The 27,443-nt window shown below is 42.4% G+C and overlaps 1 long non-coding RNA gene across 2 annotated transcripts in view; it reads right to left on the bottom strand.

Annotated features, from left to right (window-relative positions):
* Positions 1–27,443, bottom strand: part of LOC115345474 — a 182,445-nt gene that overhangs the window by 152,968 nt on the left and 2,034 nt on the right. For both annotated transcript variants that reach the window (XR_003924848.1, XR_003924849.1), the window contains exon 2: positions 26,542–26,607. This is a non-coding gene — a long non-coding RNA (uncharacterized LOC115345474). The remainder of the gene's footprint in view (positions 1–26,541; positions 26,608–27,443) is intronic.

Genomic DNA, 27,443 nt, shown 5'->3' with positions numbered 1-27,443 from the left:
GGGAATCACGCTGCCCCTTAAGAGTTTGTAGCTGACAGAATAAAAACTCCAGATTTCAGGAAATCGGAGGAAAGCTGCTTGAGTTTCAGGGTCAATGGTTCAGTTATTAATGAAGGTGACATGATTTGATATGAGAGTCAATGACCCCAGATCACAGCTAAGCCTGATCCCTGAGCCTTACTCCAATTTAAACTTCTGTGGGATTCTTATTATCACGCGTATTAAGAGGTAAGACAATAAAACAATAACATACAAGTCGGCCAACAAATTGTTACCGAGTTAAACCTCTCGTCCGGGACTAGTCATCTTCTCCTGGTCATGGTTTCCTGGATAACTGTGTTTGAATTGGAGGGGTTTAAACACAGTCACATCTCCAGTCGCCTGTGTGTTTTGGAAACGTCTCACTTCCACTGGCACGGGGGTCAAGGTTTTTCGCTTGAACCAGGAGGAAGATAGAAATGTTTACTCTGTAGTTGTGTACACTGCTCATTTCTAACAAGGAAGAAAGACCTCACAATCAGCCGCCACCTCCGAAAAAAAAGAAGTGAGAGCAGCTAAATCACGAAGCAAACTTACAACAGCAGCTTATAAAAATGAGGGAGATGTAGCCGCTTTAGAAATGTGAATGAAAGTAAGAGGATTACGGAGTCCTCTTGAGAGGAGACATACTTGGCAGGGCTCACGAGATGGCACAAATAATATCTTCTGTCAAGAACAATACGAAAGCATAACGATGAAAACTTCCAGGAGTCCGTGCTTAAGGAGCCCTTCCCAATTCTGGGGGTTGTTTTTCCCTGAATTCTGCTTGACTCTTGTTTCACCCCAGCTACTCCACTCACAGCCCCGGCAGCAGTTTTTTCTCCTCTTGCCGTGCAAACCTTTTGAACCCTACTCGTAGGTGCAGGAAGCATCGTTTACACAGTGGGATACATATTGCTTCTGCACACCACTGTGAGCCATTGCAGAAATCTCCACGATGGCCAGCTCGCCAGCCTCTCCTTGGCATAGCCCCTGACTTTCATATATCAAATGAGCAAAAATATTCCAAGCAAAGCAGATCAGAGCGAATCTTGGCTCCTTGTCCTTTAACATACATATTCAATGTGCAGGAAGCTAGGAAGAGCTATTCATGGGGTTGGCTTGTTTTTGTTGGTTTAGGTTTGGGGGGAGGGAGAGCATTTTCAATGCACACTGCATCCTCCACAAATTTTAATAAGTGCTTTAAGCCACAGTGATCCCTTTCCCTTTCCTTTTTTTCTTTCTTTTTTTTTTTTTTTTTTTTTACAGGGTTTAATTTCTGCAAGGACATTTCACTTTAAAAGGAAGAAAGGGCTGCACCATAAGGGCTGTGCAGTGCAAAGCTTTTTCTAGTCATTTCCAACAATATATTTTGGAACTGTTCCCAGTAAACAGGCCAGATTAGCTGCCTTTGGTTCACATTTTACATTGTTCGCGAGATAGGGAAGCTCTGAAAAGCAGACTCTGTCCATACTGTTTCGTTGCAATAAAGCTAATTCTATTCAGTCCTATAGCAGTATGATAGCACTTGTGTAGGATTTCCCTTCGCTTGCATATTTATAGGGTCTTGTAGAGCTCCGCTGTAGCTCAGTGCCAGCATGAAGAAATCAAGCTGTCAGTAGTTTCTATTTTTGTCCCTACCTATAGTTTCAGTAATGACAAGTGAGTGAGGCAACATATGCATTTCCCATCTACAGGAAAAAATTACTGTCTTCCTTCAGTGTCTTACATCTGTGCTACAACCTATTTTCCTAGGGCTTCACATTATGTTAGCTGATAGTTAACATGTATAAGCGCTGGTCAGGTGCAGTTGATTCCAGACACTGCGTTAGTTGAACCACAAGAGGAAAAGTTTCAACGATTCAAAATTCCTGGTGCTTGTCCTTTCTGCCCTTAAAAAGAGGGGGGGAAAAACCTCTTCCTGGGAAATAGCTTTTACCGTATGGCATCCCGGCTCCTACCACGCTTTGATCAGCACACACATTCAAGCAAATGAGGATTCTCCTCCTAAGATTAAGAGAGCTGCTGATTATATTTAACGTCCTCTTCTTGACCCCAGATGGTTAACTCGTTGCTGCAGCTTCTGGGGGAGTTGTTTCAATGGGAGCAGATAATACCAAAGCCGAGCCGTGGTCAGCAACGCAATGCCACGCCGTTTTATCAAAGCAAATGGAAGGGATTTGGGGACCGGGCTCCAGTGCTAACAGAGAGACAATGTCTCCCAAAAGCTGCTTAATTATTAAGGCGACGCCTGCATCATTCCCAATCTTCCCTCTTCATCTGGTAAATACTAATTCTGCGTTTACTAATGGTTCAACGACACCGGGGCATGGTCACCCCATGAATGCCGCTGAATCCGGGCCAAAATTTGGGCAATGCTGCTCATGAGCCCCAGCAGCTGGAAGACTGACTCTGAAGGCACTGCCAGGGACGGCAGGCACCCATCCTCGCTCGCAACTGCTTTGGCTTGACAGCATCAAGGCATTTACAGCCTCTGACATGACTGCATCAGATCTTCAATGACAGCTAATAAAACGGAACTACACCCCACCGCTTTGAAAAGCTGCAACTCAAAACTCCTTCAGAGATTATACTTATTTAAATAAGAGAAAGACACTGGGCTTTAACAAAAGCTCATAAGGAAAATAGCTTGACAAGTTTGATAACAGGGAACACACTCTTTTTCATATTCTTTCCTCTCTTTCCCAGCTCCATCCTCTCCTTGCCTTCCCCACAGCCTAGAAAAGCAGATATTTACCCCTCGCTTGCTTCTGCTTAGGCGAGACACAGTGCTTGAAGGGGGACGTGCACACCTCAAAGTTCAACCTTTATCCATGCTGCTCCTCCACCTAAACTGACATTTTTTTGGACCCTGCTGGGGCTCCAATACACCAAAAGGAACAGGCAGAATTAAGATAGGAGGGGAGGGAGACAGGGGACAAAGCAGGAACTGTTGCGCTAGGTTGTAAATAAAAAGCAGAAAAAATATGTTAAAAAATACAAGGCAACGCTATAAATCCCTCTCTCCTGTGTGAGCAAGCTACTGTGTTACAGAGCTGGAGGGGCTGTGAGACTTTCCGTTACTTTATAGTCCATGACGATCACCCTCTTACAGTGCCACAGTATAACAAGCAAATGTCCCGACTCCCATGAAGCCGCTCATAAAAAGATGCACTACAGTCTCTTACAGTCCTCACAATAAGAGAAGCAGAAAGAAAGGATTTTTTTCTTTTTCCCCATAAACTCGTTACTTATTTCGCTAATTATTTTGTTCGAACCGTGTGCTGGGGCAGAGGGTGTTGAAAGATGGGGAGGAGGAGAGGATGAGGAGGAGAAGGAGGGAGCCTGAAGCCAGGGAGCCTTCCTGCTTGTTAGTGCACAAGCAAAATGATATGCACATACACAGCTCCGAAAGCTACCGCGGGGAGGGAAGTAACACAAAGGAGCCATTTATTGCCTGAAAACTGTCTCTGAACAAACCCATTGTGTTAAAGTAATACAAATTCACAACACCTTCCTGCCTCTTTTTCCATCTGGATCTGGGCTAGTTTGGGGAAGGGACCCCGCCGCCGGGCACAAGCCCCGCGCCCTCGGACCCTGGCGGAGCCGTGGCTGCTCAGCATCCTTGCAAGGTCCCCTCTTAGGGCCAAATGCCATGCTGATAACGCAGAGGTGAGAAAGAGGGAGGAAGAGAGGGAGAGAGAGAATAATTTGGCCAGGAGACTCTTAAAAATCCATCAACTCATTTCTGGCCAGGCTGTGGGTTTATCTAGAGAGGCAATTTAAATCCAAGAACCAGAAGGAGGTATCTTTTGATGTAACATTTTGTTCTTTTTCTGAATACAAAGTTATTCCAGGCAATGCAGTTGGCCTGAAACAGTTATCAGTTGCAAAACCAGGACTGCTCCTATCTCCCCTCCTTGTGCAATGCAAAGAAGATCCTCCCGCTGAGCTCCAAAGTAGGGGAAAAGCTATTAATTAAAAATAATTCTCCACGTTAAGGCTTGCTGCCTAAAGCTCAGTTAATATTAAGGAAATTCCAGCCGTTCACTCCCTGCTGCTGGAGGCTTTTCTTTCTCTATTTTGTTTTGCTAAGCTCTTTGAGAAGAAGGGAATATGGATATCTCCTCGACGTCTCCAGCCCCTTCCCTCTCCTCCCCGAAATCCAGGCTCTGCTCTTCCCCTCTTCGGTGAGGACCCAACCCATCAGACCGGACCACCCCGGCGGGGAGCGCAGGTTTATTCGCCTTCCACCTTCTTCTCGACACGAGGTGAGGACGGGGGATGTCCCCTGACCTTCGTTCCACCCAAGTGATTAGCGCCAGTCAGAAGAAAGACGTTTTTCTGGCTCACAGCAGGGCTGCCCCCCATCCCCGCTCCAGCCCCGCGCTCCTGCCGAGCATCACAGCTCCGCTTCTCGAAATACCTGCCCTAAATTTTCAAGCCTCATGCACACCCTCCTCAGCCACGTTCAGGCACTGCCTCTTCCAGAGGAACCGCTCACGTCGTGCAAACCAGTATCTGCTTCTCTGGTGGCTGCCGGAGCCCCACGGACCCTCTGCCCCGAGCTCTGGGACACAGGACCCGGGTGATAACATGCTAATATGGGAAAAGTATTTTTCTGTTCTGCTTATTGATGGCAAGGTATTTCATCCCAGTGATGTTAAGCACCGTGGAAAACTTCTAAAAACCACTTAAAAAAACTTTTACATTTTATCGGGTATTGCCATGCTGTTTGGGAAATGCAGAAAGAATACAAAAATGGAAACCTCAAGAAAACAAGAAACTAATCAAACTTCAACAACATTCTTTTCTGTGCTGGGGAAAGGTTGAAATTACATGTTTCACTATGCCTAAATACTAAAGAACTGCAGCAAATAAGCTGATTTCAACAGTGATGATACTACTGCAAAATCCCTGCCATTACAATATCTCAAAGTATATGTTGCATTCTTATTTTCTTAACAGCTGCACACAGTTAAAAAAATCGACTCCATTTCCACGTTTTTTTCTGAATTCATGCAGCATGCAGGAGTCTTTTAGAGAATGGACCCCCAAAAGCTTGTTTTATCAAATTCTAACTTTTACCATTTCAAACCCCATCATGCTGAAACTTGATGTACAAGCTGTCAGAACAAAAGCCTCATCTCTTCGGTGCACATATTTTAAAGCCATTACTTTCATTTTTCAAACAGCAACAAAAAAAACCCAGAAATACCTTCAGAATTTTTTATGATTCCCAATTTCTTTTTGAAGTTCCTTAAGCCTCAAAAAGGTTTAGTTAAAACAATGTCTATGTTTTCAGGCAGTAAGTTTTTAGCGCACATTTTAAAGTGTGCTTTTCTAAATGTTCTTTTCTACTGAGATAAAGGTTAGGAGAAGGTAGCGACAAAGACAGTATATGATGGGGAAAAGTATTTCATACACCACTGTGAATTTACATGTAGCTGTAAAATGTGTTATGCCAAAAAGGATTCCACTAGGACAGACAAATAATCTCTTCATTCTTGAGCATTAGCCTTACTAAGATGTGAATTTAGATCCTGATTCATTAAAGTGTTAAGTCCATACTTAGACACATACAGCTGAGTCTTACTGAAATCACAGGGGCTGGAGATCAACTTAAGTTTTTATTTACATGGGGATTTTGGTCCACTAAAGTAGCAGAGCCAGCACTGGAAAGAGCAAATCACCCATCGTATCCATGCTTTCTTTCAAAACCATCACTGCACCACAGTGCTAACACACATCCAGCAAGCACAGATGAATGTATTCCCATGGGAATTTCTGCAGGACTCCAAGCACCGATTACCTGGAGTTGACTATGAATCTCTATTCACTGATGATGTGGGATTCATACGGAATAGGCACCTCAGAGCTAAGCTAAGAAGGAAAGCGGTGCTTTAAACTATGTCCCAGCCAAAATGTGGCAACTTATTTCTGCTGATTTTCAGCAGCGGTGATGAGGTGGCCCATGATGCTGACCCCTTATGGTACCACTGCTGCTGCCCCTTTCGCAGAGAAAATTACTCTCTGCTTTATTACTACTACGTAAATCCGTTATTAATACTGCCTTGATTCATCAATAGCACTTGAACGTATCTTTCAGCCAGTCACGTAAATTGTAGTCTTGATTTTCTAAGTCCTCATCCTTCTTTTAAAACTGACTGTTTACCCAGCCCGAATTCACACACATTCACGTTGAGTGTCTCAGTGAGTAATCCAGGTTGTTTCATGGGCCACGTCGATTCATCAGCAAAATGTTAACGTGAGCTCTTTAGAACCAAAAACCACAGGATGTTTTACTTGAGCTGCACAAGCAACATCTTTCCCAAATCCTAGCTGAAGGATGCAGTGCTCTCTGTGAGCAGAGGAGTAGCTAGTCATGCAGCTTCTTACTCACTTGTCTTTCATGGGAAGCTCATCCCAAATGCCTGCAGGAGAAATTACTGAACACAATACCACTGCCTACCTCCCTTTATTTATATTGCAATAAATACAAATCAAACACCAGTTTTGATGTAAAAGCTACCAACTGAGAATTTCACTTCCATGTGAGGCTGCTTGCCATTTCCTACAGTGATATTAATTTCTAATTTTCCCTCCTGTCTCTGCAATTACTTTTTAAGCTCCTCTATTTCACATCATCAATCCCACTCGTAAGACTGCAAGTCACCTAGATGCCATCTGTTGAAAAACAGAGTGATGGAAAGTCTGAATAATACACTGAGTCAGGGTTATAGATGCTACATTTTGACATACTCAGAGGCGTAAAACCGGGGGAAACAGATTAATAATTACTTTACCTGAAACTAAATCAGTTGTTCTTTATAGGCCTGACCACAGGCTGAAGCTGGTTCTATAAATACCTTGGTTTAGTCTGGACTAATTCAGACAAACTAGGTATGCAAATATTCAACACTCCAACGGCAAGATGCTTTCTCTGATAGTTCTTGCTTTAGCATGTCAATCTGAAACCTTGATTGCTTTTCTCACACTTCTTTGGATGAAAGGACATAAACAGCTATGAAAACCAGTTCTTTAATATGCTACTCTTCAATTCAATTCAAACATACACTTATTGCAAAAAGAACAACATGAACTGAGAAAAAAAAATCAGAATGGAGAGCACCATAATGTAATAGCAAATGCAAAGCAATTTTCGTTCCTGGATCCTGGAGGATGCACGTACAGAGCAATTTTTCTACTATACAGCAAAAAAGGGATGAGGGGGAGGAGCACATATTTCCAGTAGAAGTTGGGGACAGCTTACGAAGGACTGCTTTTTAACTTAAATATTACATTTTTGCAAGCTTTTTAAAACCACTGCTAATAATTTATACTTGGTGTGAATGAGAGTGTATACATATTATTGTAGAGGACAAAAAAGTCCTAAATCTTACCGGCTTGGATTCTTTGACCTCAACAAGTTTAGTCTGAAAACATTTGTTACATGATGAAAAGCTTTGTGAGAATGCTAATAACATTCTTAAAGGGTTAACGATGCCTAACTGATTGGCACTAAAAACTAGATTTCATTTGGTATAGTGACAGAGAAACTCTGCCACCAGGAGTATACGTTCATGCCCACATTATTATAGGACAATTTAGGTCATCTTATTTTAAATTTCATGGCTCTGTAACATAGATGTAAATCAAAGTCAGTGAGGCAAATGATGATTTTTCCATAGTGAGATTTTTATAGTCTTGATCTTGAAAATATGCTTTGGGCCCAAGCTGTCTATCAAAATCCTTTGAATTAGCCAAAGGAGTTTGTGTTGCTGCTGGTGTACAATTCGAATCGGAAAACAAAAGCAGAAAGCTTTCAGAACAAGGCATATCTCATCATTTTTAAAATCTGGGCTATATTAAAAATTACCATTTTCAAAAGAGCTGGAATCATGAGCTGTTCAGGTTGAAATGGAGAGATTTCAAACTGAAATCCTAGGTACTCCTAGGAGACTTCAGCAAATACTCTATGCTGTTAGTGTGGCTCAAAACACTGCAGAGACACGTGTTTACTTTGTGTACATATATACAGGCACATGTGTGTACACCTGCACATATAATTTGTTATTTAAGGATTTCAAGTATTTAATTGCATGATTGTAGCATGAAGATTCAGTCACATACAAGCAATTCCTTACTTTAACGAACACACCGTGCATTTGACATATTGGTTGTTTGCTTTTTTAGACCTGATTTATCCATCGCTTCTATTTCCAGATTTGATTTATTGGTCAATTCCTTTTCAAGATTTGATGTATTGGTCATTTTCTTTTCAAAATTTGATTAAAGCACATTGCATAAGTCCTTTCAGATCGGTTTCTAAATATTACACATATATCTGGTATGTATGCTTATAATCTTAATTCCCAAACTTTCTTGATTAATAATTCATCTCTTCCTATCTTGGGCTAGTCTTTGTTATACATGAGTATAACCTGAATTAGATGAAACAAGCAATTACAGTGGACATAAAATACAATAAGTGTAGCTTTACAATAAATTGCTCTCTATGAAGCTTTAAAGAGAGTCTGGAGATTTAATAAGAAGCATTAACACAAAATAGGTAAAATTTGCGTTCTAGCTTCAACATTTTTATGCTCTAGAATGACATCCTGCAAAAGCAAACAGAAGGGAATTCGTGTTGTGCAGCTGCGATTGCCCTGGGGATACCACAGAGGGAATCTCAATGTAAAGTAGAGAACTTTGCTTGCCAGGATAACAGGCACCAGGGCGAATCTTTGGGGAAACAAGGCAGGCGCAGAGTCCCGGGAAGGGTTCTCTGGTCCCAGCCCTACACCCACTTAAGCCAGACCAAGGTGCAGGATCATCCTTTGAACGGGACGAGAACCTGACAGAGTTACAGACTCCACGGTGAAAGCAATGAAAGCAGGGAGGCGAGCCTTGACTTACTGGCCAAGCTCCAGCAGAGGTAATTAAATTCTCTCTAGCTAAATTCTCTCTGCACCCTCAACAAGATACAGGTTTGTTATCTACTTCCTAATCTGCCCCAAACTGCGGGCAGTGTTGTTTTATACAGCCAGACAGCTGCTTGGTTCCAGTGGTGCGTGAAAAGAGCTGTATCCATCCATCTCTTATCTGCCTCGCAGGGGTGTTTTGAGGGCTAATTAATAAATATTTGGAAAGATGAAAGGCACCCAGGAAGTGCAAGGCATTATTATTTCACACTCACCTCTGAGCAGATCTCTAGATAAACCATATGACCTGGGAATTCAAACAGTTACATGAGTGTATTTCAGCATTAGCTCCCCGAATGGTTCACCAAGGAGAAAGGTCCCATCCTGTCCAAGGCTGAGCACCTCGCAGGAGGAGCTGAGCACCAAAACTCCCACCGAACCCAAGAGAAATCGAGAGTGCTTCTCATGCAGCAGGAGATGCTCAGCTACTCACAAAACAAGGTTGCCTTTGAGGAAAATTCATTTGTGCTTTAACACACCTCTTCTATGGTTTTGGTAAGAGCTCAGGACAACCACCACCACAGTCAAAAGAAGGTTTTCCACTGGGTTTAGTGAGAGTTTGATTTGATTCTGAAATGAGGACCAGAAAGAGCAGCGTGCAGTTGGCAGCGGCTGGCTCTGAGGTCTTTACACAGTTTCCCTCTACCCACACAATTAGCCCTTAAAGTAAGGAGCGTGCAGAGATATAGAGGAATATGACATGGAGATGCCAGGGTCAGAGACGAGGATGTATGTCCCTACCTCTGGCCCTGCAAAATTAATAGAATAGTAATAATAAAAATGGCAAAAGGAGGACAAAACTGGCAGCTGTTGCTACAACACTTGCTGTTAATCAAACACCGGCAGAGATGCTCTGATAAGGCCACGGGGACCACGAGGGTACAGTTATTGCCAAGGCCCAGAGATCTCTGCTTGGTTTGGAGGAAGACCTCAGTGCTTCTGACTGTACAATTTAGGGAGACCTCCTTCCTGACGAGAAACCTCTCAGGGGCCATTTCACAGCAGGAATGATCGGGGCTCCTGGCCTCAGGCAGAAGACAGAGCTCTCCATTAAGGTCAATCTGTGCTGCACTTGGCAGTTCGTCTCTATTTATCGCCAATACAATGAAGGAAGTTGGCCCTGGATGGCCTCGTCCCCTTGGTTTCTACCTGGTATCTAAAACCCACCGTGACACTTAAAAAAGAAAATGAAGGCTTTCCATTTTCAACGAGCTTCCTTAAAAAGATCTGGCCTCAGTGCTGCCAGGGCCCCGGTACAAGAAGCTGCCAGGATGTCCCCGGCGGGAGCAGCATCGCTGTTCCTGCAGTGGTTCATGACCCTTCCCGCGGTGGGCTCCTTCGCTGCGCTGACTGCAGATCGCTGGGAGTCAGCACTGCCCAGGAAGCACTTTTCCTACAAAGATGCTTCTGCGCATTGCCTTTGCATATACGTCTCCCGGATATCACGGGCCCGAGCATGATGACAGTTGCATGGAAAGGATCCATCCAAAGCCCACTGAAACTATGGAAAAGAGGGATTTAGGAGGAACCCCTACATCCAAACACTATCAGCTCTTTTCTGCACGACAGCTCATGAGCAACATACCCCGGAAAGCTGCATCTTGGCTGGATGACTCATCTGCCTCCTCCATTGACTGAGTGCAGCACCACTTTATGTGGACAAGAAGAAAGCAGAGAAAGCTGTTTAAAATTATACTTTCTCATATTCAGTTATTAAGCTGCAAATAGGCAGAAATTACAAAAAAAAAAAAATCTTGGGGTGGACTAAATGCTACTATTTCTTTCATCATCCAAAAACTCATAGGATTTTTGGTTTTGGTTTTTTTAAATATGGTGATACGATTACAACATTACTCATCCTTTGGACAAAATAGAGATTTCAGAATTGCTCCATGAATTTATGTACTTCTGTATATTAAAATCTAGTGTAGCATCACAGAAGCATGCAAAGAATTTCTCCATCCTTTTCTAGAAGAACTAGCAAGGAAGTTGCCTGCTCCCCACAGCCAGGTACCTTGAATTTGGTAAGACCTAATTACTCGTTTCCCATAAAGTAGAGCAGCCCATTTCCTGGCCCCATGAAGATCTGAGTGAGGGCAAACCGCTCCCCCTAAAGGTCTTGAACCTGAGGACTCAGAAGAAGACACCATAAGATAAAAGGCATACCTACACCTCAGAAGATGGGGTCCATAACCATAAGTGCGAGAGCAGGCAGATTTCAAAGGGTGGGATAGTTTGAGCAGCAAAGACCTCTGGACTTTCACTGACCTTTTTTAATATCTCTAAAATGATCTGAGCTCTCTAATTTTCGTGTGCATCCAGTAATGACTTCCTGTCTTCCTCAACCACTCCAAAAGTCAATGCTATGCTGTCCAAGACAAACTGCCCTCTTAAAAGGAATTAGGAAAAGACTTCTGCCCCAAGTGAATAATATCCAGCCCCCTCTTACTTTCCCAGCAGAGCTTTCCCCTCTCTTTTCCACTATGCCAGCACTTCCCAGTTTCCCACGCAGCGCAAATCCACATGCGAATACTTCACACAGCAGGGAGCCAATTCTCACACCACGAAACGCCAAACCCTCCAGAACACTTAAAACAAACATGTTGCAGTTTGCGTCCTGCACTTGTTGAAATGTAAAATGGGTCTAATACCTTGGGTTTTATCTGCTGGCTTCTCTCTGAGACAACGTTTCAAGACAAACAGGTTGAGCGTGGGTAAAACGTGGAAGTGGTTTCAATGAGGTTTTATACAACCTAGTTCCCACCACGGCTCGGAGAGCATCCGAGTAGCCTCTGCTTCAGAAGTGTTTGCTGGTGGTGTGAGTGGCTCGGACAAAAGACGGGGATCTCATTTGCGCTGACTGGGCTTCCAAGAAGTGGTTTACCACTTACACTACTCTGCAACAGCTTACTCTGCTTCCAGCAATGAAATACAGCATCAGAGCCATCAGCTGTCACTGCTCCCATGTCAACGGAGCTCTGAACATGCTGCCACAGGAAACTACACAATTACGCTTTCCAAAAATGGATAGGGTTTACACTGTTAATTGGAAGGGAAAAAAAAAACAACAAAAAAAACAAAACAAAACAAACCCAAAAATAAACCAAAAAAAAACCCCAAAACAAAACACACACCAACAAAAAAAACCCAAAACCCAAAAGAACACCAAGAGTACAGCTGTTGGCTCTCACTCTGTTCACCTATTGCTGTACAAAGGGCATTTACATCTAGAGGAAAACAAGGAACAGATGTTGGGTGATTGAAAAACTTGAGCCTTCCATTGTTTTATTGACTTGTCACCACAGAGAAATTTGCTTTAATTTACTTTAAAAGTAAATGACTTGATCTTCATAAAACTGGTGGCAAGTCACAGTTCTTAATGAGGATGTTAAACAAGGATTCTGTTTAACAACCAGAGGCACCAATTCCAAATGCAATGCCTATTTGAACAGACACATCTATCTTCTCTCTCTTTTGAAACATGCTGGTTTATTTTCAAGATGTTCAACATACCCAGGGAAAAAAAGAAGCCTTTGAGCCCTTGAAAGCAAGTGCAAAAGCTTTAGGTTTTTTTTTCCTCCTTCATGATACTTGATTGTACCAGATTGTACCAAGTAACTTCCTTTTTTTTTTTTTTTTTTTTTAAAAAAAAGAAGTAATTCATATCTAAGAAGAGAGCTTTTGAACCCTACTGGCTTCAAGATAGTCTACAATGTAACTTGAGGAAAAGTGAAAGAAGAAAAAAAAAAAAAAAAGCCAGGAATCCAGGGACTTAAAATCAGGCAAAGACACTCAACTTTCTGAAAACAAGCTACCAGTTACTGCCAGTCCTGGCTGCAAGCCTTGATGTTTTTGAGAGGCTGAATTCAGTTCCCCAGACCCAAACTCCAGTATTGCCAGTCCAAATCAAGCAATACTTTGATGACTGCAAATGGACATGGCGTCACCTGGGTACTGGAAAGTGAAAAGTCTTCCAACCACCTCACAACCATCATGGGGGATCACTTCCCACCATGGCCATCAAGAATACGCCCATGGAAACAAGAAGTCTGTGAGGCGGGAGGTCTTCAGAGATGGGAAATTAAGAAATCTCCTTCACAAAGAGATAATACAGAGTTTTCAGAAGCTAGAGAAGAGACTGTCACCTTTATCACCTTCACATGTCCTCACTACAAAAGGAAAAAATTCTCTGGAGCTCCTAACCCAAATGTGTTGTTCCCAGAGTCTGGCTGCAACAGGCTTTAGCTGAAGTCTGGAGTGACTCATGATCTGTTTCCAGTCTTTCTTTACTCTACAAAATTCATACAACTATGCAAGAAATTTCACCTGCACCTTTTTGAAAGCAATTTGCAGCTTACAACTTAGAGCTGTTACTCAGCTTGGGAGTCAGAAGAGCTTTCTACCAACTAAAGTGGCCACACTCTCTGTCTCGGTCCCAAATTTTGTGCAGAAGACCTCAAGGAAGACAAAGCAATGAGGGACCAAGAAGTAAAGATGCCTGAGTGCTCTCTGCTGCTGCCAAAGCAGCTGGTGCTACTCTGAAGAAGAGGCTGAGAGTCACGGTGGTGGGCAGGAGCCTTGGGAGAGGGAAAGAGATAAGCACAGCCGGGAGGAGAAAACCCAGGACATGGGAGCTCCCCTGGCACCAACACACCCTGTTACCGCCCTGCACTGGTACCTTCTTGCTGATGGGAGAAGCATGGCCCAAACGGACATCCGTGTGCTCGGGTACAAGATCTCTTTTCACATCACACCCTCCACAGGTTGGGTGTTTTCACAAGAGGAACCCTCGGCACAGCATTCAGGCAGAACATACATGAACTACTTTAGCACAGAGGTGCGATGCTCTTTCATGCATGTTCCCGGAGAGAGGGAAGGAAAAAGAAAGAAACGACTCGGGTTCTGGTTCGGCACAGCAACAGCACTAACGCTGGAGTACCAATTTCCCTGTGATTCAGAGAAAATGGCTCTAATTAGTCACAAGCACTTCTTCCTGCAGCTCCCTGGAAGTCTCTCATCCAGGCATAGACAAGCCCTCAGCAGACTCCGGTAGCCTGAGAAAAGCTGAGCCCGAGGTGTTAACGGCTGTGAATATAATGCAGTTAATTTAATTGGGTTGTCCATCCTTGATATTTGAAAAGTCCCTTTTAAATGTTACAACTTTTTTTTAAACAACTGAGTTATTATTTTCTCCTGAACTTAATTTCCATTTTAATGCTGATGTTCGGTTTCTTTTGCAAATTGAGTGAAGGTAAAACTCTCCCAGTAATATACCATCCTTTTGAACAACTTATTTCCTTTTGGTGCAGTTTCAAACAGATAGAGCTGTAATGGCCAAAATAAATTTTATCCCAGAAATGCAGAAAGCTAAAAGTTAAGCTTAACTTATAAACCTTTTTTAAGAGAGACAAAATCATGCCAGCCTTATCACCGTGACAGTCACAGTTGTTTAGATTTATTATGCAATGGTAATCAGGCTATACAATAAATTCGCTATAGTAATACATTAATCACTTTGCAAAGAAAAATGAACTACTGAAAGGAAGACAATACATTTTCCTCTCTCTTCTTCCCCGTGGTAAGAACTGGTCCCTAACTCCATTCTTTAGAGAAGGAAGCATATATTTTCACTTCTGCTGCTATATCTCTGATTTGAGCCAATGGCTCAGCAAGGTCACTCTCATCTTCCTATATAACGGAGCTCCACAAATATTTCTCAATGAGATCTTCCTTTAGAGCTAGAAAATACTTGGGCTAAAATGTCTACTTGACTTGTTAGCTGCTTTTCCTGATTCTGCATACCCTTTCATTGTGTACAGAAAGTTTATGCTTTTGGATGAGACAACTGTTTAAGTTGATTGAGATGACCACTGAGGGGATATAGATGTCCAAAAAGGTTTTATAAGAAAGGGGATGCTATACAATGCAAAGCAGAGGTGGAACCTCGGATGAAGCAAGAGAGATGGGATCACGGACATTTGTATCGCAAAGGGACATTTTTATCTTCCCCCCACAAAGGTATATTATGAGTGTGAATACTCCAATCGTCACCCTCCTTCAGGGATAAACTTCATCCATTATTAGTAAAATCTGTCACATCTCATCTCCAGAACTGGTACCTGGTCTATACGGGTGAGGTGGCAGCGTGTGCCGCTGTGTCCCTGTTAGCACCTTTCAAGACAGGATTTGGTTAAGACTACAGTCAGGAAGCCAAAATCCCCCAAAACTTAAAACCACCTCCAGGCGATGCTCCTTGGTATTTTGCTGTGCTGATTAACCCCACTGCAGGGCAATTTGTACCAGCACGTCCAAGAAGAAAAGTCCCTGGGGAATATTTTCTGGCAAGTAAATACTTCTGTTTTGCTCCAGGACATTTCCGGACCAACCTCCCAGGCAAGACACTGGAAGACAATGAGAAAAGCAGAATAAGCAGGCTGTGTTTCCCTTCATTTTTTCCAAGGAGCAAAGTGAATCTTCATTGAAAGAGCACTAATGTCTTTTCCAACATGTAAAAAAGCAACTTAGAGCCAACAACAAAGCCCAGGTCTGTGCAGATGGCTGAAAAATCCTCTTTGGTCCACCTTCATCTCTGGCATTTTGGGGAAAACTTCCTTCTGTCATAAAGGAAAAGCTGGATCTACTCAAACCTACATCAAAGCTGGAAGCTTTTGAAACACTGGAGTTGACCGGCAACACCAGCAGAGGGAAAGGTGGTGTGTGGAGGGCTGTGGCTGCTCGGCTGCTGTTGAAATTAAAGAAACTCATGTGACAAAATCTGCATGTAGCACCTTGAAGGTCCACCCCAAGGTGTTACCTGCAACCGCAGAGGCTGCATCCTATCTGCCAGTCTTACTTTTATATATAAAATTATAAAATGTCAAAACACGTTTCCTAAAGCCTGTCAGTAAACTCTGGCTGCACGTTGCACTACAATATTCCTGTTACCAGGGTAAATTCGTGGGGAGGCGGCAGTTAACACTCCCAGGTAAAGAAATGCTCCCTACCCTCCATCCCGCAGAAGAAAAATTATCAGAGCAAGAATTAAATTATTCCCCTTTCAGACATTGTAAGGCCTCCAGGCAGCATCCTCACAGTTCTTTTCAACACAGGTAAATTGAATTCCAGCAAGTTTACTGTATGTGGACTTTTCAGATGAGATATTAAATAACAAAGTCATGACCATAACCTATGAAGAAAGACTGAAAAACGTGGAGTTGTTTAGTCTAGAGAAAAGGAGGCTGCAGCAAGCCATAACAACAGCCTTCAAATATGCAAAGGGTCAGCGCAAAGAGGAAAGGAACGGGCTGTCCTCGGTGCCTGCAGTGACCAGGACGTAAGGGACCTGCGCCGCGGGTTAGACAAGGAGAAATGCTTTTGAGAAGGGACGGTGGTGAAGGTCTGCCAGGGAGGCTCCAGGGAGGTGTCACGCTCTCCGTGGGGGGCTTTAACGCCAGGTTATGCAAATATCTGTCAGGGATAACCTAAGTCTGTCTGACCCTGCCTCGCGGCGCAGGGATGGATTACATCGCCTCCTGAGATTTCTTGTAACCCTATTTAATTTATGATTTTATACGGCCAAGCCCCCGAGGGTAATTCTCCCCACTGCCCAAGCTTTTCCCTTATTTGTCCGGCGCTGGCACATCGGTTCTTCCCACCACCCGATTACTTGATGTGGGATGTGCTCACGTAAATGAAAAGGCTGGTGTCTGCAGGGCAGCAGGGCTGCGGCACGGGCTTACACCACTCACATCTGTCACCTGATTCTTATGGAAATAAGTAAACGAATGGGAGGGTGGTTGGTGTAAGAATGTAAGAATTTGGGCCAAAGTTTGAGGATTGCTTTGAGACTAATTGTGCTGCAAATATGTAAATAATTCTAAAATTTTGGGTGGATTTGCCTGGCATCTTCAAGAGTATGTGGCTTTCTGCTGTTTGAGGGAAAGTCTGAACAGGGCACATTGCTCGGCACCCCTGCACCCAGCCAGGCTTTTCTTGGTGGGGACGGGGTGGGCATGGGACGGGGCAGCAGTGTAACTAGCCTGCATCCAGGTCCGTTAACTGCTCACCCCCTGAACCGTGCCCATGTGTAAGGAAGCGATGCTGGCTGCATCCCTGCGACTGTTTGGGAAGATGTGGGACCGCCCCACAGAAGCCACGGGGAGGAATCCTGTCCGTAGGAAAAAAATCTGTTCCCCTGCCACCGGTACCCACGAGCACCGCAGGAGGGACTGACCTCAGGCAGACCTAAACGCTGGCACTTCGGAAGGAAAAGCCTTGGGAAGGCCAGCTCCTAAATCCACTCAAGTCTGCAAAGCCCCCAAAACCAGGAGACAAAGCACCCTCCGACATGCAGAGTTTGCCACGGGGGGAAGCAGAGGCTGTTTGGGGTTGGTTCTCGCTTGCTTGAGTTAAATTCAATTTTAAAACGCATAAAGTTTCAGTAACTGCAAAAAAATCCCTTTAAAAAAAAAGTAAAAATAAGTGAAAAAAAGTGAGCCAATGCCTCTTGCACTTTAGCCTCCCCAGTTTAATTTCTCGCCAACTTTTTTCTGCCATATATGCCGTGGCAACCCATAATCTAAACCTTTCGGTGCGTTCTCTCACCAAACTGGAGTATTTATTTCGCAAATTACATTAGGTTTCTTGATTGCAAACTGGGAAAACTAAAAGTATATAATAAATTGTAAGAAATGCTTAAATGGATGATATGTCAATAAATAATCCTCGTACTTAATCTGAAAACCATTAGGTAGTTGGAGTGATGACTGATTTAACACTACCCATTTAGTTTACCTGTGATAACATGTTATTTAAACTCAAGACTTTATATTAAGCACAATCTGGACTGAAACCTTCATTTGGAAATAATTGCAAAACTTGAGGGTTTTTTTCCTTTTCTTTTAAAAAAAAAAAAGATTTAATTAAAAACACAAGATGAAATAAATATTTTAGGCAACCAGCAACAAAATGGGAAAATACCATGTGTTTGGAGTTTTAGTGCCCTCTGAGTGCTGGAATTTATTTGCAGCAAGCAGAAAATAGACAGCAAGCATAAAAATTCAGCAGATTCCCGCTAGTAAAATTATTTATCAAGCTAACAAGGGAGGAACCCTTCTAGTAGCAACAAGCCAGCAAGGAAAAGACGTGCCTTTATATTTTACCTTTGGGTTAGCACACCAGTAAAAATGCCAACTGACAAGCACTTCACATAAACATTTCTTTCTAAATGAGCTGCCTTGTTAGAAAAAAAATCTAAGCAAAGGAGCGCTACAGTCAACAGACAGAAAAACCCAGGATGAATACTACATTGCTCCAGATTACAGGAAAATATAAATAGAGACATAAAAATAATGTTGATGCATAAATGAATTTAATAAATTAACACTTCATTTTGCATTTAAAATAACTACTTGGGCTATAAATCTATCTTAGCTTCGATTCTACCAAGAAAGAATACATGCCAGTTATCTATTATTTAGATCTTTCTTACCTCTGGAACTAAATTGTATACACACACACTCAAAAAAACCCTATGTGTGTGTGTGTATAGGCATTCACCGTGTTGTTGTTAGCTGTGCTACTCAAGCCCCATTGCAATGTTTATCGTATATTTATTTTATGACTGAAACCCTGTAGTCAGTTTTACAGTTTAGTTTAACGATACCAAACTTTGATTATAAATCATAAGTGGCTTTATTGCAGCCTGAAGAGGCAAAAAATTTGGAGACACTTGATTGCCTGATCCCAATTAAATTTTAAAGAAATAGTAAAGCGACACACATTGGCTGAATAGCTGAGCTCTAAGGAGCACAGCAAATTACTCCTGTCGGCTGTACAGCGGGGCTATACCCTCCGAGCACTTCTTTGCTAGAATGAACACTTGACAATTGTCAGCAAGCTTTAAAATAAAACCAAACTAAACAAAAGAAAACAAAAGAAAACAAAAACCTAAAAAACCCAAGGATCTTTCTCAAGCATTATTATTTTCATTGCAGAAAAAAATAACTCGTGGGAGGGGAGGGGGCAAAATCAGACTCAGCATTTCAGCTGATTCTGTAACTCAGGAAGTAAAACCTGCCACAGTTGTTGACAAAGAGGGAAAAAAAGGAAAGTTTTACACTAAACTGCGTGGTCAGATGGATGCACAGGTTGGAACAGCATTTCTGACCGATCTCAGATGATCTTCTGGCCACAGTTACAAGCCAGACCCTGTATTACTCACTCAGAACTCCAAAGGCAGGCAAGAGAGATGGGGAAAGGTAGGGAAAAAACCAACCCAAACAACTGAAAAAAAAAAAAAAAAAGTCTTTTTTGAGCTTTTGCTCCCCTCAAAGCCTGGCATTCGTCTCGCCTCTGCAGCAGCTCACAATGCAGGGAGAGAATGCAGCATCTCCCACTCCCTGCGCCAGCGCCCCGGGCTGCTGCTCCAGCCGACCCCGTGCATTTCTGGGGCTGGGGGAGAAAGTCTCCAGCTCCGAAATTCTCCCCAAGGGCCCGATCCTGCATTCTTCTCACACCCAAAGAGTCCTGCAAAAACAATGGGATTTTTGGGTGTGCGGCAAACGCCGAATTGAGCTGGCGTTTGTTAACTGCTGATGGATTACATTAATATGAATATTTGTCTGTAGGGGACAAACACTTTTGAGAAGCGAGCGCAACATTATGGGCAAAACATCAGCAATAATAACAAAAAAGGGTAGAGAGAAACATCATTGATGTAAACCATGAAATAAATAATATATGTCAACTTTTATGTTTCTTGCCTTTGATCTGGGTACAGCTGACATTAAGTCCAGGAATTGATACCTTTTTAGCTGAGAAGACACAAGATGTCAAGTTGTATTTTTTAGTGCAAGGCCAACATGTGAAAACAAAGCTAAAGGAGTTGAAGAAGTGAGGATAACAGAAAACATAGAGATTATCTCTTGTCACAGGGAAGAAAATGATGGGAGTTTCCATGGAAGCTGAGTGGTTAATATAACACTGTCTTCGCTTTGCCATTCTCTCCTTATTAGAATATAATTCGGGTCCAAGCGATACGGAAAGAGATTGTTACTGAGCACGGCAAGGGAGTGCTGCGGGTAGAGCCAGTGCAGAATGAGGTCTACAAGATGTACATGCGTATGTATTCCTCACTCCCTGCCTGCCTGCCTCTCATTTTAACTCTGTCGTAAAGCTGTTTGAAAGTGGAAGCTGTTTGGAAGACCACATAAAAGCATCCATTAAAAGGCATTACATTAAAACTCCATCCGATCCTGCCCAAGTGATACGGAGGCAAGCTGGAGCACCACCACAGAGCCCAGGGAAGCTGCTCCTGCCTTGGTGGGACTGAGCAAACCCGGCCTTTATTTTACTTTCTCGCATGCTTTTTACTAGCACCAGCCCTCTGGTGCGGGTCTAAGCCCAGCGCCTCTCCATCAGCTGCCCCACGCTCCTGAGCATTTTCACCAGGGATTCGGGAGCAGAATGCGGCCCTAGGTGTCTATACCGGAGCTGAAATTGGGTAAGTGGGTTGTTCCCATCCACCCTTACAGCTATTCCTGGCTAAAACCACAGCCAGAAAATGGCAGGCACGAAGGAGAAATGCCACACGTGATTTTCTCGTCTTTAAAACGCGCACCCCTCCCCAGGGAAACAGCCTTTCCCCTGGGGGACTCTGGGTACGCTACCGTGCGCCCCTCTCCTCTACAGCCTGGCCTTGTTAATCATTTACGTAGCTTCACACCCTCTTTCCTTAATTTAGCCTGGGCCTTAATCTTGGCGACTTCGGCAGGCCAGTCTGCGCGCAGAAGGGCTGGGGAGCCCGGCTCTGGGACGTCAATAACCCAGCACAATGCCTCTGCACAACACGAAGCCAGCTATTTAATTACCTATCACCGCTAACAAAAGCTCTCTTTATTTTGATTAACTTTGAGGGAACAAGATTCCCCACCATCAGAGTATGTTTAAATAATTACACAGTACAGACTAACATGCCTGGAAACACAAAAAGAGGGGGAGTGGGGAGAGGGGAGAGAAGAAAGGGAAGACATAAGCTCAGCTTTACTTCCCAATTTAAACTAGGAATGACCTCAGGGTCAATTTTTCAGAGTATCTCAGATCAATTCAATTCTCACCTCCGCTGCCTACCTGCTAGCAAATGAACTTACTGTGCCTTCCAATAGACAGAAATGACTAAAAGGAAATCGCATTTAGCTGCATCTGAATAACCATGGTTATTAGATGATGCGTGCAGAGGAAAAATTACCATTTCTCTTCTCCTTCTCCTCCTTGTGATTGTCATTCTCACCTCACTGGTGATTAAGATGTAGGATGCTCTCACAGATTGTTAATTAGGTGTTAATATCTGCAAGGGGCCACAGCAAGCTCCTACACCTGAGGTCATTTCTCAGAAGTCAGGCTGTCTCCGGTGACAATACCTGTAATTCCCATAGCTAGTTTGATTCCCACTCAACAGCTGGAGCTAGTGTTTCTTTCATGTCTGGTTTCATTTCCTATCTGAAATTATATGAGTGCTAATATCTTTATTATCTTTCCCGTAGAAGTGCAATGCTGGAGCATGGCACAGCGTGTCGTTCATAGGCTTGGGGTTGTGGGTTTTTTTTTTTTCCCACGGCATTTTCAAAACATTTCAAGCAAAAATCTTTACGGTTAGCAAATTTACAGCTGAGGACTCCATTATGGATCGGGAGGGGTAGAAGGTAGGAGGGAAACAATAATAATTTGGGGGCGGAAGAAAAGAAAAGCTGCACAACTGCTGAATGATAATGGCTCGAACCTTGGGAAATAAAGGTAATGGCAGGAAGGGGAGGAATTACAAGGACAGCGTGACCTCTACATGTCTTGCAGGTGCAGAAGAGTTATTCCATATATGTGTGTGTACATATAGGTATTAAGGATACGTTGTGTTAAAGAGAGAGAGGGGGCACATAACTGAGCCGTGATTTTGCTTACGTTTTGACTCATTCAAAATCAGAGTAAAGCTACGTTATGTGTAATTCAGAAAATTACCAGCTCCCAAAACACCCGATCTTTGTACTCGTGGCTTGGTGTGCTCAGGAGACTAAATTCTCATCCCGTCAGAAATGGTGCCTGGGACTTGGGCAACACCAATGCTTTCTCAACCTAGGGTACGAACTAAGGTGAATGACAAGTACTTCAATACACCAGCTTTCATTAAAAGGCTTCAAGGAACATTACAGCTATTTTTTAACTGCCACAAAAGCCTAGAAGGTAAGAATTAATTATCTAGGTTTATAACTGTGTAAACTGAGATATAAAGAGATCAACGGTAACAGACCTTTAGAAGAAACCTAAGATAACAAGTTTAAAGTGCTGGAGTATTTTGCTGAATCTAGAATCAAATAACTGGGTCAAAGTCTCACAAGTGAGTCAGACTGTAACTCCCAACTCCCGGTTTCTTCACTCTCTAAACATCGGGACTATATGTGGAAGCCTGAGAAGTAATTTTATATGTGGGATGTTAAATCAGTACTTTTCCTGTCTCATCAATCTCCTGTGTTTTGGTACAGTGTGAATCATTCAGTAAGTGGCACAAATTAGAAAACCCAGAAGAGATGTTAAAAATATTTCCTTTTTTTTTTTTAGCACTTAACTTAAAATCCCCTATTAGAACTAAACAACAGCAAAAGCCACATCACTGGAAAATATTTTAGAGCTAAACACAGGGAAAACTATTAAATTAATTTTGCTGGGAATTTATGTAAGCTGTCACATACGGCATGTACATTCTCTTTGCTCATAAAGACTCGAGATGTTTTCATACTTCAAATTCATAGGAATGAGCTAGAAAGGGGTTTGAGACATAGTGAAGTTGTGCTTTTTTTAAATACTTGAGAACATTTTTTTACCTGTGTAAAATGACGTGTAAATTGTAAAAAATATGTTTGGGGAGAGAAAAGGAAGGGAGAGAGTTTACTATCCAATTTTTTTATCAGGAATAACATATTGCATCCCATTTGAAATAAAAGATTCTCATTTAGACTTAATATAGCACATCTGCTTGAAAAACACATACAAGGCTCCCATTGACCACAATGGGAAACTTGCCAACAATATTTCATGGAAGTTATCTTGATATCAGCTTCGGAAAATAAAGTCATTTTAAAGGGAGGTCTAATTCATCAACGGGAATTTAAAAATAAGTCACTCATACACAAAGAAATTTGATTGTTTTCACAGTTATTTGTTTTAATTTTCAATTTTATCAGATGTATGGTCTGAGAATAAAACTTAGGCGATAAGGTCTAGTTTACAGTGAAGTCAGGCGGTTTCACGTCACAGGCTGTTGCCATGAAAAGAAAAATGATGTCACAAACAACAGTCTGACTTGAGTGCACATAAAAAATACACGTGAACAGTAGGAGGATGCAAAAGGTCTGGCACAAAAGACAAATCTCATTTAAAAATGCATGTGCAACTCCAGGAAGAGCAGTGAAAAGTAAGTAAATGTATACTTTGAGTGCCATGATTTCCCCTGTGTGAAAGGTCTTAGAGGTAAACTGGAAAAGGAACAGAAAATATATTTCTGTTCTTTACTGCTCCTTATTCTCCCCTTAGTTTTAGGGCTCATCCATATGGGGAAATTATGTAGTAAACCATACCACAGTGCTATCCATTCCCTGGGTGGACACTCCTACTCTAGAGTAAGAACGGATTTTCCTGGTTAATTTATTTTATTTTGAAAGCAGCTTAAGCTATATCAGGGAAGGGGGAAATCCACCCTTACTCCCGAATAAGAACATCCATCCAGGGAATTCACAGCACAGCTACCGTGGTATGAGTTCAGACCTTGCTTTTTAGCAGTATGACCTCCCCTGTAGATGTTCCCTTTGTGGTGGAAGTGTGGGCCCCGGGAATACAACGGGGATTTTACCAAAGCCTGCAGTGGGACCAGGAGCCCACCCGGGACCTTTCCTCTCACCTGAGATGTAGGCAGAATGCAATTTAGATCCCAGGGTCCATCACTGCCGCATCCTGCCCTTGGAGCTCTACAAAAGTCCTTGAGAGCCTCTTTGAAAACTGAAACATTAAGCGTTACGCACAGCGATAAAAACCACCAGATTTTTTTTCTCACGCTTCATTTTTAAGAGAAAGCCTGGCTACAGTTTTTTATGTCGGAACCAAATTCTGCTTTCCAGCATCATCACGCTGATCAGGAAATAATGAGAGGAAGATTTTGTTCCTGTTGGTTCCATGATGTTGGAGGATGGAAAAGCTCTTCAGCACTGAACAGAACACACCGAAGTAGGATAAAATATGCCTGGGGTTACGTACGTATTGTGAGGGACATTCACCGGAGCTGCCGGGAGATGGAACAGGCCAACACACGGCCCTTGGAAAATAACAGTTGCCTTGTAAAATACCACAAGGTACCCTTGGTGGTATTTTATGGGAAAGCAACTAATTTTGTTTTTGGTATAACGGCGTATATCATAAACACAAATTTCACCCTGCAGTGCTTAGTCTGGAAACTCCCAGCAATCTCCCCAGACTCAAGGGCATGGAGCGACGGCACCGACTGACCTCCGCGAACCCTGCTGCCATCTGTCCCGCGAGAGACATCATGGTGAGAACCTCTTAACCAGCAACCACCAACTATTCCAGTCGCGCACTCATAAAATGAATTGCCTTGAAATCCTAAAAGTATGCCAGAAATAACATAATTCCTTCAAAGGAGTCGAGTTAGTAAGTTGGACCACGGAGACTACTGTCCACTACTCTAAATGTACCGTCTTAAATTCCCCCAACCAATCCACCTCCATGAATATCAAGTAAGCGCGCCTCCAGACAGCGTGGAGGATTGGAGTTTTCATATCTAAGCTTATTATTCCTAATATCACAGAGACACTTCCCTGAATTGTCCTTCTCCTTCCCAAATTCCCCATCTGACCAGATGTCTTTCTCTCTCTTGCTTTCACCTGTCAATCATGTTCACAGCTGAAATTTGATTTCTCTCCCAACAGTAACCTTAGATGAAATATTACCATAGGGGTCAGAACTGTCTGAACCTTGCCATAAAAGTTCGTTAACTCTTCCGAGACCTGAGAGCTATTTGCTTAAAAGTAACAGATTTTGCTGCTGTTTTTTCTTTTCTGTAATATGTGAAAGCATAGCCACAAAATATTGGAAGGAAGGCGCAAGGTATTGTCCCGGAGAGCAGCTGCCTAAGCAAGCCCTGAGATCACAAGTGTCTATCAGGGAAAAAGCTTTTGCTTTTTTATTGTATGGATAACAACCATGTGTATTACTTATAATATTTATATAAATCTAATAGTCACATATATAAATTACAGGAACCGCAAAAGTTTTCCTACGGGATTACTGAAATTAGAACCATTACACCAGGAACAAGGTGACGGAACACGTGCTGCACCTTTGCAATGAAACTATGTTCTTAACGTATTTACTCCAGCTGAATCGCTATTTGGCTCTGTTCTTGCAAAAAGCATATTGCACTTTAAGCTCGCACAAAAACCCAAGTGGTCTGGTTTCCCTCTCATTTACAGTGGTGAAACACAGAAAGAAATGCACTGCAGGCAAAACCCTACCCGGGGTGTTCCTCAGTGAAGCGAGAGGAGCTTCAGGCTCAAAATGAACCTCTTCTGGTGCTCCTTGAGAAACCTATTCCCGCAGCCTATACACCAACAAAAACTCCTCTTGGTGCTATTTAACGGAGAGTCTAGAGCACCAATTACATCTTCCCCATCCTCACTCAAACTTAAAATAATAAAAAATAATAAAGAATAAAACAAGCTTAATTCCACAAGCCAGTAGAATTCAACTGTTTTCTAACAGCACGTGACTGCTGATGAAAGTGCGGTAGGCTGTACGGCAGCTTGTGTTCTTAACTAAAACAGGAGGTTTCATAAAAAAAATTCACACAGGAATCTGTCACTGCAACCTTGGTGCTCATTTAAGCCACTTAGTATTTTTTATAGTCAAGGTCAATAAAAATCAGATTCCACGGAAAAAATAAAGGGCCTGTTTGAGTCTAGCAGGGGAAGGGACTGAAAGTTTAATTCCCACATTTTCATTAGCGGCATATTTTTTAGTCAATGTTGACAGACTGAACGAACACAAATTTCCAGAGGAAAGCAGTGCTGTGAATTAAACTCTATTGTAATTTGTAAGTACAGAAGTCATCTAACACAGACTCATGATTTTCATCGAGATCTAAGGGAGATCTTCAGAAGACCCATCCTTAATCCCCATAGCTGATGTCTGAACGCTAGCATTTGAAGAAAAAGAAAGAAAACATTTGCAAAGGATTATATATGAGTTGTGGGACACGGGAGAGCTGCCTGGCTGACAAAAGTACAAAGCCCCATCATCGCAAATGGTTCGTGTAGGCACCTGAAAGTCAGCCTCATCCGACAGCCCAGGGAACTCCACCACAGACTGTCACCGGCTCCCCAGGGTTGGACCAAAAAGCACTGTCTTAGCAGCAGAAAACAAAGCAGCCAAATTACCACCCCTGCTGAAATATGTCAAATTGCTAATGAAAATGGAAACATACCTTTTTTTTTTGACCTCAGGTAACAGGGATTTTCACATCACCGTTGTAGATGATTCTCTCGGGTACCTAATTTAGTAAATATATTAAAATAAACCATTATTAAAAGGAATTTTTAACATTGTAAAACACGTCTATTGTGCCGCTATGGTACAGAATAGGACCTTTTATATTCAAATCCTATATTAAATTTAGAAAGCCTCTTGTACCTTTTATTAACTGTGAGTGAGTGAAAAGAAATTAACACAGTTTGAAGCAAAACATTTCCAGCTCACATATCTAGGCTTTACTTTACATTAATAACAGGAGACTCTTCCTGACAAAGTACCTTAAAAACACATATTTTTGCCTCACCAGTGAATATCAGCTTCTAAGACCTGAAAGCATGTAGCTTTCTGTATTTCTTTCTTAATGATTGTTATTAGCTGCACTAATGTAATTGGCAAAATAATAATCAATTTTTGTACACACTCCATTATTTTCCAGACAGTAGTTTAATAACAAAAGCAGAGCTGTCATTTCTCCCTGCGGTTACTCACACTGTACAAATTCATCCTGTCAACACATATTTAAAATCTAATTTAAAAAAAAATTCAACATAGAGTGAGTCTTTGTACAATAAGTGAGATAAGTCAGTGAGTCAATCCACATTTCTTAAATATGGATATTTTGTTGTGTCCCTTAGAGTTAACTTTCTCTCCCTGAGTGTGCACACACAGGCATATACATATATTTTCTATAAACCGCCTGCAGGAATGCTTCAGCTCCATCCATTTCTTGTAACTATACAGCATAATCAGAGCAAGAATAAACCACAAGTCTGATCGGTTTGAATAAGAAAAAAAGCAAGACAAACTATAGGCGCTTTTTCAGCATTTTGATTGCACATCAGCTCTGCAGCTTTG

Source organism: Aquila chrysaetos, chromosome 9, assembly GCF_900496995.4.
Source record: "Aquila chrysaetos chrysaetos chromosome 9, bAquChr1.4, whole genome shotgun sequence".
Taxonomy (NCBI): domain Eukaryota; kingdom Metazoa; phylum Chordata; class Aves; order Accipitriformes; family Accipitridae; genus Aquila; species Aquila chrysaetos.
This window is presented reverse-complemented; position numbering and strand designations above follow the sequence as displayed.